The sequence below is a fragment of the Cetorhinus maximus genome, chromosome 21 (assembly GCF_964194155.1).
Source record: "Cetorhinus maximus chromosome 21, sCetMax3.hap1.1, whole genome shotgun sequence".
NCBI classification, from domain to species: domain Eukaryota; kingdom Metazoa; phylum Chordata; class Chondrichthyes; order Lamniformes; family Cetorhinidae; genus Cetorhinus; species Cetorhinus maximus.
In genome coordinates, this window is record NC_135899.1 from 19,132,748 (window position 1) to 19,143,842 (window position 11,095).

General features: G+C 44.1%; 1 non-coding gene across 1 annotated transcript; it reads left to right on the forward strand.

The window, feature by feature from the left end:
* Nucleotides 1–3,497: 3,497 nt before the first annotated feature.
* Nucleotides 3,498–3,659, forward strand: LOC144696208 (U1 spliceosomal RNA). Its single transcript, XR_013580120.1, has one exon. It is a non-coding gene; the product is annotated as a U1 spliceosomal RNA (small nuclear RNA).
* The last annotated feature ends 7,436 nt before the right edge of the window (nt 3,660–11,095 follow it).

The window sequence follows — 11,095 nt, forward strand, 5'->3', positions numbered from 1 at the left end:
AACCTGTCATAATCTTGTCCACCTCTATTAGACCCACCACCTTCGCTCCAGGGAGAACAAGCCTAGCTTCTCCAACCTAACCTCAAAACCAGTGGGGGTTAAGCCCAGGGCCACCCAGCAATTCAAAGAGAAATTTGGGCGGCACAGAGGGGTGGGACCAGAAAGAAAGGGAGAAAAAGACTTCTCTTTTAAAAAAAATATTGAAGGAGACAAACTGAGTGAAGCGTTGAGAGTGCCTTGGGAACAGGCCGGGACTGTTTTGCAGTGAAGATGCCTGAGTTTTGGAGAGAGCAGAATGAGGGGTCAGCCTGAGAGGTGAAGGAGTGGCGCCACCAAATGGGGAATATCCATACTGCAGGCAGCATTCCCTCAGTGAGTTCGAGCGAGTCCGCCTCACACCCCATCACCCCCACGACCACACCGTGACCTCCAATAAACCCCCTGCCGTGTCCCCACTAACATTATCCTGAACCCCAATAATACCCCGGTGTCCCCAGGAACATTATCCTGAATCCCAATAATACCCCGGTGCCCCCAATACCATTATCCTGAACCCTAATAACCCCCCATCCCAACAACATTACCCTGAACCCCAATAATTCCCCGCCCCCACTAACATTATCTTAAACACCAATAACCCCCGTCCACACTAACATTACCCTGAACCCCAATAACCTACCAGTGCCCCCAAAACATTTTCCTGAACCCCAATAACCCCTGCCCCCAATAACATTACCCTGAACCCCAATAATCCCCCAGTCCCCTCTAACATTACCCGGAACCCCAATAACCACCCCTGTTTCCCAACTAACATTATCCTGAAAGCCAATAACCCCCACATAAACCCCAATAATGGACCTTTTAATTTTCTCCTCGGATACTCCCCAGGGCTCTAATCGCCTCTCCTGGAGACAAAAAACTACATCAGAAACAACAGAAAATGCTGGAAAATCTCAGCAAGCCTGGCAGCATCTGTGGAGAGAAAGACAGAGTTAATGTTTCGAGTCTCTATGACCCTTCTTCAGAGCTGCATTTAGCTTTTACAATAAACAACATCTTTGCGACTCCAAAAACTTCCTCAGCAACCTTACCCCAACCACCAAGTTCTAACTGTTGCTCCAAGCGGGAGAGCCTGGACAAACTGCTATCGCCTGACGAACTGACTAAGGTCCTTGAGTCCTTCGAGAAGTGTAAGACTCCTGGAAGCAATGGCTTACCGGCTGAGTTGTATTCGGCTCTGTGGGACTGGATCAGCCCAGACCTGCTAGAAGTGTACGAGAGTATGCTCCTGGCTGGTAGCATGTCAGAATCCATGAGGAAAGGCATCATCACCCTCATCTACAAGCACAAGGGGGAAAGAGAGGAAATTACAAATTGGCGACTCATCTCACTGTTGAATGTGGACTATAAGATTATGTCCAAGGTCATCGCCAATCGGGTCAAGTCTGCTCTGCAGTTGATGATCCACCCTGACCAGACCTGCACTGTGCCCGGCAGGAAGATCTCGGACAGCCTTGCACTGCTCAGGGATACGATTACCTATGTGCAGGACAGGGGTGTGGATACCTGCCTCATCAGCCTGGATCAGGAGAAGGCCTTTGACAGAATATTGCACACCTACATGGTGGATGTGCTCTGCAAAGTGGGGTTTGGGGAGGGAATCTGCAACTGGATCCAACTGCTCTACACTAACATCAGTAGCGCAGTCTCAAATCAATGGGTGGGAATCAGAAAGTTTTCCAATTAAATCTGGAGTCAGGCAGGGCTTCCCTCTCTTCCCTGTTCTGTTTGTGTGTTGCATAGAACCCTTTGCTGAGTCCATCAGGGCATAAGAGGAGTGACGATCCCAGGCAGTGGAGGCACTCAGGTCAAAGATTCCCTGTACATGGACGATGTCACCGTCTTCTGCTCGGATCTGCTGTCGGTGCACAGGCTGATAAACATCTGCGACCAGTTTGAACTGGCCTGGGGAGCCAAGGTAAATCATGGGAATAGTGAGGCCATGTTCTTTGGGAACTGGGCTGACTGATCCTTTGTCCCCTTCACCGTCAGGTCAGATGGCCTGAAGGTGCTGGGGATATGATTCGGAGGGACCGGGGCATGCGTTAGAAACTGGAAGGAGCGAGTGTCTATGGTGGAAAGAAAACTGGGCATGTGGCAGCGACTCTCCCTCTCCATTGCAGGTAAGAACCTGGTCATCAGGTGTGAGACACTCTCGCTGTTGCTGTACGTGGCGCAGGCCTGGCCCATTCCAGACTCCTGAGCGATGGCGATCACCTGAGCCATCTTTCGCTTTATCTGGAGTTCGAAAATGGATCGTGTCCACAGGGATGCCTCTAGATAATGGGGAGAAAACGTGCCCAACATCGCCCTTATCATGATGGCCACCTTTGTGTGTGGCTGCATCAAGCTGTGTGTAGATCCTGGGTACGCAAACACCAAGTGTCACTACGTGCTGAGGTTCTACCTGTCCCCGGTGTTGCGAAGGATGGGTCTGGCTACGCTGCCGCGGAATGCTCCAAGTAGTTGGACCGTGCCGTACCACCTGTCCCTTGTGGAAAAATTTATGCAGAGAAACTTCTTTGACCACAAGTCCATCAGGCAGTGGTCGGCATGTAATGTTTTAGAGGCCCTGCAGGAAAAGGAGATGTTGGATCCTGTCCAATGGTTCTCCGAGCAGACTGTCAAAGTCATGTGGCAGAATAGTTCATCGCCAGAACTTTCCAAAAGGCACCAAGGTGCCTCCCAATCAGATCCTTCCTACACGCCAGGAGTCTCACCCTCCCTGCACCTTGCCCTCGAGGTGGCTGTGTGTGGTACGGGGGTGGCAAGAGACTTTTGTTCACCTCCTTGTGGATAGTGCCTTTACAAAGAAGGTCTGGAGAGAGATGCAGTGGTTTCTGTCGATGTTCATCCCGAGCAGAGCTGTGTCACAGGACTCTGTGCTCTAAGGGCTGTTCCCAGGGACACACAACGAGACAAACACCAACTGCAGCTGGAGGATCATCAACTCAGTGAACAACGCTCTTTGGTCTGCAAGAAACTTGTTGGTCTTCCAGTGCAAAGAGTTGTCCCTGACCGAGTGTTGCTGACTGGCACATTCCAAGGTCCAGGACTATGTGCTGAGAGACACACTAAAGCTTGGAGCAGCCGCCGCAAAGGCGCAATAGGGAAAGGTTGCTGTCTAAGACCTTTCTGTCATAGTGCACCGAGAGACTGGGAATTGTATCGACCCCTCGGGCTGTCCGGCTCACATTGAATGTATGCAGTGAATACTAAATGTATCATAATTGTATTGAAGCACCCTCAGAGTGCAACAGGATGTATGTTGATAACTCCAATACCATTGCACTTTCCGACTGTCTGTAATGATCATATTGAAATAACTGTAATATTCATTGATAGTGTTGAAGCAGCTCTTGATCCATGTCTAAAAGTTGAATTTGATTGCACTTTTTGTGATGGCGATTTAGAAATGTTTTGTAATGTTCTTCCAGATATTTAATGAATAAAGTATATTTGTCCAAAAAAATATTGTTCTCCCAGGACGAGGTCAGCCCATTGCACTTCGAGTGTGCTGACACCTGCGATGTCCCCAAATGCGGGATTCTCGACTGTAAAATTTGTGGGAGCGGGAGGACTGCATTTGCGCTCTCCTCTGATTAACTAATTAATGTCAGATTTTACTGTAACATATTTGTTCACCAACAGAGACCGTTGTTGCATGTACTACAAAGTACTCGAAAAATTAACACATAAGGGACACATGTATATGGAGAAGCAAATAGTGTTAACGTTTCGAGGTCCAAGATCGCCAACATCCGCAGTGTTTTGCTTTTATTTTAACGCTGGCATTTGAGGTCGCTCTGCACTCACTGCATTTATCATGATTTCCTCTCTGCTTGTGTACTAACGTTCATCGGCCAGCAGAGGGTGGCATAAGCAAGAGAAACGGTTTTGAGGAAGAGACGCTTTTGAAATTCATTCACCCAGAAACAAATGATTCCCCCATTGCAGCAGCGAGCTGCTTCTAAAATGTCTTTAGGCTTTTAACTCCCAATGCCAAATCGGCTCCTGAAATGATCTTTTTCATTTTTCTTTTATTATTTATTCAATTCCCTTTTGAACAGCATCTGGTTCACAGAATGTGAGGGGGCAAGATAATATCATTGTCGTCTACACAGGCTGAACACGTCAGGATCAACAGCAGAAGAGCTAAAGGATCCCCAAAAGATATTGGGCGACTGGTGCAGAATCAGGTTCAACTTCTGTCTTCATCAATTAGAGTTCATGTCATTTCGACAACACCCTCCATGCCCAAATATCCGTCCCTGGCCTGCTGCAATGTTCCAGTGAAGCTCAACGCAAACTGGAGGAACAGCACCTCATCTTCCGATTAGGCACTTATCAACCTTCCGGGCTTAACATTGAGTTCAACAACTTTAGCGCATGACCTCTCTCCCCCATCCTTAGCACCTTTCCGATCCCCCTTTTTTCTAATAATTTGTCATTTTTAAAATATATATTTTTAAAATATATTTTCCTTTTCCCACCAATTTCTATTAATGTTAAATTTATTCCATCCATTGTTTTATCTCCAGTTTTTAGCCTATTTCGATCCCTTCCCCTCACCCCACACCCACTCGGGCCATTTGTCACTTCTTCGTCTTGCTTTCTACCCTTAATGCCACCATTAGCACATTCCTTAGATAATATCATTACCATAAAAATCCTTTGTCCCTTTGTCTATGACATGTTTGGCAATCTCTTCTTTGCCTCCACCTGTCACTGGCCCTCTATCCAGCTTCACCTATCCCAGCCCCATCAACCAGCTTATATTTCACCTCATTTCTATTTTTCTTTAGTTCTGATGAAGAGTCATACGGACTCGACACTACAACCATATTCATCTTCGCAGATGCTGTCCGACCTGCTAAGTTTTTCCAGCTATTTTTGGTTTTTTTTACAGAATCCGTAGACCACTTCATCAGCAGGTGCAGAGAAAAGGGGACGTTCTGTGATTTTTCAAATGCAGAGCTAGCAGGCAGAATTGCTGAGTTGGTGATCACATCCACTCCCATGGAAGGATTCCAGGAAGATCTGTTAGACAAACTGAAAAGGTGTAGCATTCAAGAGCGGCTGAAGAGGATGGTTGTAGGTACAAAGCGATCCTCACAGTTTGATTAAACTTACAGGTCCAAGGTACAACCCAGTTGTTGAAGCACTCACTAGGAAACCCAAACCTAGCAGGACATGTGGAGGGTGTGGCCTTTTGCATGCACCAAGGAAATTCCCAGCTTTTCATCGATTCTGTAAGGCATGTGGCAGAAAGGGCCTTTGGCAGAGGCTGTGCACTTGAGCAAAGGCTGATGCAGCTACAAAGAGCCGTGTGCTGATCCAAACAACCCGCTTGCAACAGGTAGTTTTCAGCAATGAGGATGGCCAGCTGGTATCCCGCCAGAAACATATACACGAAGCAATTGACAAACAAGAAAATGACGATGTGCACAATGAGATGGAGTGTGAAGAGCACCTATTTCACACCGTCAATCTTATGGAAAGCATTGATGCCATCTCACCATCTGAAGTGTTTGCCAAGATTCGAATTAGCTGCCCTAAGAAAGTTGGTAAGGATTCATTATTGGTCAACATTGACACAGGGGCAAGTGCCAACATGCTACTCCTACTAATTCTAAAAGACACATATCTGCAGACATGGCAAAACCCACTGCTGTGAAACACTCAGCATACAACAGCTCACAAATTCCATGTGCAGGATCATACTCCTGGACTGTAAGTACAGTCAATCCTCCTGGTGACACAGATGTTCTACATCATGGAGACTCTAGCCCAGAGTCTCTAGGTGTATCAGCATGCCATGACCTCACACGAGCAACAATCCATGGAATCAATCAGACCTCACAAGGCAGATCAAACTCATAAACGACGCCTGTCACCTCAGATCATGAACTAAAAGCGAAATATCCAGGATCTTTAGACATAATTGTCAATTAAAAGTGAGCTGCAACATTACGCTTGCAGGAGAATGCAAGTCTGTCAATTGATCCAGAACATTTTGTGCAAAACAAATGCTAGCAGCTACAAGAAGAAATGGTGAAAGGTGACACTACAGAAACTGTGGAAAACGGATGGCCTGATTCAATTCAGTATCTCCACGAGCACATAAGATCATTTTGGCCATATTGGGACAAGTCAGGCACCTCCCGGTAAGTCATTTCTAAAGGCAGGCAGCCGATCAAACTGGAATCTTTATGACCTGATATTAGCTTGATCTAATGGCCCAGATGAATGAATGATTTGCACAGTGAAATCCCTAATTCTCAAATGTAGACAGACCAAGCAAGATCTACCCATTGCAATGTTACATCCAAGAGTGATACCTTTAAGTGGAATTATTCTGTAACTGGCACAGATCTTGTTAGGTCGACCAATGCATACCAATTTACGGACTCTTACCCATTCTACTGTCTCAAAGACTAGAGAGCAAGTTTTAAAACTGCACGAGAAGACGGCCAATGTCTTGATAAAAATGTGGGTACAGAGCTGCCAAGTTTACAGTTGGGACAAGTTCACGTCCAGGGGCCCACAGAAGGGTACGTGGCAACCAGCCGAGGCATCAAAGATTGGTTCAGAACCAGGGTCCTATGAAGTAATGACACAAAAAGGCACAATGGTGAGACGTAACTGAGGAGAAATCAGATCTATTCCAGCTCCTCAACCACTGGACATTCCTATTGACTTTAGGACAAGATCCCTAATGAAACCAGAAACATTATCCAAGTCTCAGAATCGGGCAGGTCACTGTGAGCAATTAAATACACCTCCAGATAAAGTTACCATCATAGGATCTGGGTGTACCAGCAGATTGCCTTTACCCTTCAGGGACTCATAGATTCATCTGTTCGATACGCTGATGTAATGGTAACTAAACATGAACATGTATTGTAATTAGTTACACTTCTTTGGAAGGGGTTAAAGTATCTTTAAAAAGGAGGAATGCTGTAATATGCCTTTAAGAGATAGCTGCCTATCATCACTAGAAGGGAAATGTGTCATGCTACCTAGCTTTAGTTTCACTTTTGATATTGAGCAGAGCACACAACAGTCAGTTCTGCTGCTGATGCCTTCAAGCTTTCTATCCATGTATATCTGTTCCCATGTTCCTCATCTCAGTAAATGAACCCACAGCATGTTTACACAATTACTTATGTGCAATTGATGCCTTTATATCATTGTAAAATCACCGACATTGAGTGCAAGATAATGTACCTGTACAGGCGAGCAAGGCTCCCCGGTGTCCCTAGGTGGTTCACACAGTGAATGAGGGGGAGAGAGCACTGTGTAAGATAATGTACAGGTGAGTGAGCCTTAGTGCAGCAACTCAGTATCTGGTTTTCTTCAATATTTGTGCATTTTCCCCTCAATTATTTTCTGTTTTATCATTTAATTTTCTTTTCCCCAGACAACGTACCAGGGAATGTTTGATATGAAATGAGAATTGTAAATCTATTTGCAAACTGTTTGTGAGCATACTGAATTGCCTCAGAATGTCATAGCCAGGCATTAAACATAATAGAACTGTGTTGCACTTTATGTGATGTCAAATTGGAACTGTCGTGTAATTTACCTTAACTTTATGAATAAAGTTTATATTTTGAAAACAATAGTATTACAGTTTCTAGTACCTGTCGAACAGGAATTGACGTTTACCTCAGTCTGGGTCATGCCTGCAGACAGACCGAAGGTGTTCTGCAAAGCGATCACCCAGTCTAAGTTTGGTATCTCCAATGTAGATGTGACATCATTGGGAGCAGCAAATGCAGTAGACCAAATTGAGGGAGTGCAAGTGAAGCACTTCTTCACTTGAAAGGAGTATTTGGGCCCTTGGACCGTGAGGAGTAGGGGGGACTAAAGGGACAGGCATTGCACCTTCTGTGATTGTATGCGAAGGTGCCATGGGAGGGGGCTGAGGTGTTGGGAATGATGGAGGACTGGACCAAGGTGTCCCAGAGGGAACAGTCCCTATGGAATGCCGACAGGGGTGGGAGATGGAGTGAGGATGCGTTTGGGGGATGGCATCATGCTGGAGTTTGTGGAAATGGAAGAATTTTTTAAATCCTCTCTGCACCCTCCCCAGTTCCTCTATCCTTTTTAATAATAAATTGACCAGAGCCACGTGCAGTACTGTAAGTATGATCTAACCAATGTTTGAAATAAATTTAGCTTAACTTCCCTAATTTTCAATTTGATCCCTTCAAAAAGAAGCCCTCCTGCTTGGTTTGTTTCTCTTCAGCCTTTCCCTCCCCAGTATTGACTGACTGACTGTTTCTCTCTCTCTCTCTCACACACACACACACACGCACACACACACACACACACGCAAGCACACATGCACATATATAGACACATGTCATCCATTTATAAATTGTGTTTCTGATTCTGAAGTTCAAACCATTAATGCAAATTATCAACAACAGTGGGCCCAGTACTGAACCTTGTCAAATACTATTTCCCACTTTCTGCCACTCTGAATAACTACCCTCTGCTTTCTACCTGCTAGCAATCCATTCTTCCCTTCTCCGCTGACTCCATATTCTCTGACTTTATTCAGTAGCCTATTGTAAGAGGCATTGTCAAAGGCCTTTTGAAAATCCAGGTAACTTGCATCTACTACATTACCATTGTCTACTGTCGCTGTTACCTCTTCCAAAAAAATCATAACTTTGGTCAAGAGAGATTTTCCTTTTTGAAATCCATGCTAATGATTTGTTTCTTTTTGTTAGAAGTTCTTCCTCTCTCTAGTAGGGATTGCATTATTTCTTCTAGCACCAACATTAGTTGACTGATCTACTATTCCCTGGGTACATTCTGTTCTGCCTTTTTAAGAACATGAATTACATTTGCTATCTGCCAGTCCTCTAGCACTACACCTTTTCCTCAAAAACATATTTCAAATCTGCAGTAATACCTCTGCTATCTATTCCCTAGATTTATTTTAAATGTGTGGGTGTGAAACTTCTGGGCCAGGGCTTTATCCTCTTTGAGTTTGATTCGATCCCTTTTCTCTTATTTTAATTGCACTTACCTGAAAAGTTAGATCATCATTCAATATCATATCTACCTGTTCTAGCTCCCTGTTAAACACTGTAATTAAGTAATCAATTAATTTATTTAGAAAAATATACTTTATTCATAAAATATCTAAAAGGACATTACAAAACATTTCTAAATTGCCATCACAAAAGGTGCAATCAGATTAAACTTTTAAACAGGGATCATGAGGTGCATCAATACAATTAATGAATATTACAATCATTTCAATCTGTACATGACAGTCAGACAGTGCAATGGTATTGGAGTTATCAACCTACATCATGTTGCACTCTGAGGTGCTTCAATACAATAATGATACATTTAGTATTAACTACATACATTCATTGTGAGCCGTACAGCCAGAGGGGTCGAGTAATCATTTAATATTTCTGCCCTATCTCTATCCTTATCTGTGGCATTATCCTATCTATCCCTTAATGGTCCTATTTCCATCCCAGCCTTCCTATTTTTATTTATGTGCCTGAAAAATATTTTATTTTTTACCTTCCTTTTCAGAGTTTGATGTTTCAGAGTCATATCAAACAGTTGAATTTACATATTAAAGGGAAAATTAAAGGAGAATGAAAAGCTATGTGAGGAGAGGGCCATGTAAGATCTAACAGGAGTGGAAAAACATAGAAAAATAGAAGCAGGAGTAGCTCATTCGCCCTTCGAGCCTCCTCCACCATTCAATATGATCATGCCTGATCCTCCATCTCAGCGCCATAGTCTCGATCTCTCCCCAGCCCCTTTGACAACTTTAGTGTCCAGATATCTACCTAATTCCTTCTTCAACATATTCAGTGAATTGGCCTTCACAGCCCTCGGTGGCAGAGAATTAACCACCCTCTGAGTGAAGAGGATTCTCCTCCTTTCAGTACTGGAGGCCTACTCTGTATCCTAAGATTGAGACCCCTTGTTCTAGACCCCGCAGCCAGAGGAAACATCATCCCTGTATCCAGCCTGTACAGCCCAGTCAGAATTTTACATGTTTCAATGAGATCCCCTCTCATTCTTCTAAACTCGTGTGAATACAGGCCCACTCGACCCAATGTCTTTTCATACGACAATCCCAGGAATCAGTCTGGTGAACCTTCGCTGCACTGCCTGTATGGCAAGTTTTCTTTCTCCGCTCAGGAGATCAAAACTGCACACAATACTCCAGGTGTGGTCTCACCAAGGACCTGTATAGCTGCAGGAAGACATACTTACCCCTGTACTCAAGTCCTCTTGCAACTGCTTGCTGCACTTGCATGCTTGCTTTCAGTGATTGGTATGCAAGGACACCCAGATCCCTTTGTACATCAACAATTCCCAATCTGACATGATTTAAATAATATTCTGTTTTTCCTTGGGAAGTGAATAACTTCACACTTATCCACGTTATACTACATCTGACATGTATTCTCCCACTCACTCAACTCGTCTAAATTGCCTTGAGGCCTCTTAACATCCTACTCCCCGCTCACATTCCTGTCTTCAAGAATCCACCAGCCATTTGTCCATAAGTCTGCTATGTAAAGTAACTGATGTTGGGGAGGCCATTTGGAATTCCACTGTCAAGTGGGTACTGTGTTAACTTGCTGGTTTTTTTTAAATTCTAAAATCTATTTTGTTCTGTTGCCTTAATAGGGGATATGTAGCTGGGAATCAGGTTAATATTAGGAATGTTAGGTGTTGGTATAGGAGTAAGTAATTTATAGTCTGAATTATGTGTTTGAAATCTTTTTTTTTGTTCATAAGTACTCTAACTTAATTTTTAAGATCTCTAAAGTCTTAGTGGACTCATTATTTCTGAATTTAGTGCACACATCTTCTCATAATAAATACAAATTGTAAAACCATTGTGATAGAGCGACCAAATTTCCCGCGGGGATGTGGTCCGCCCAGCACATATCATCTGCCATGTCATAACACCGACCTCTTGGGAACAACACTGTAAAACTACTCCAGTCTGAAAAATAACCATTCACCATACCTG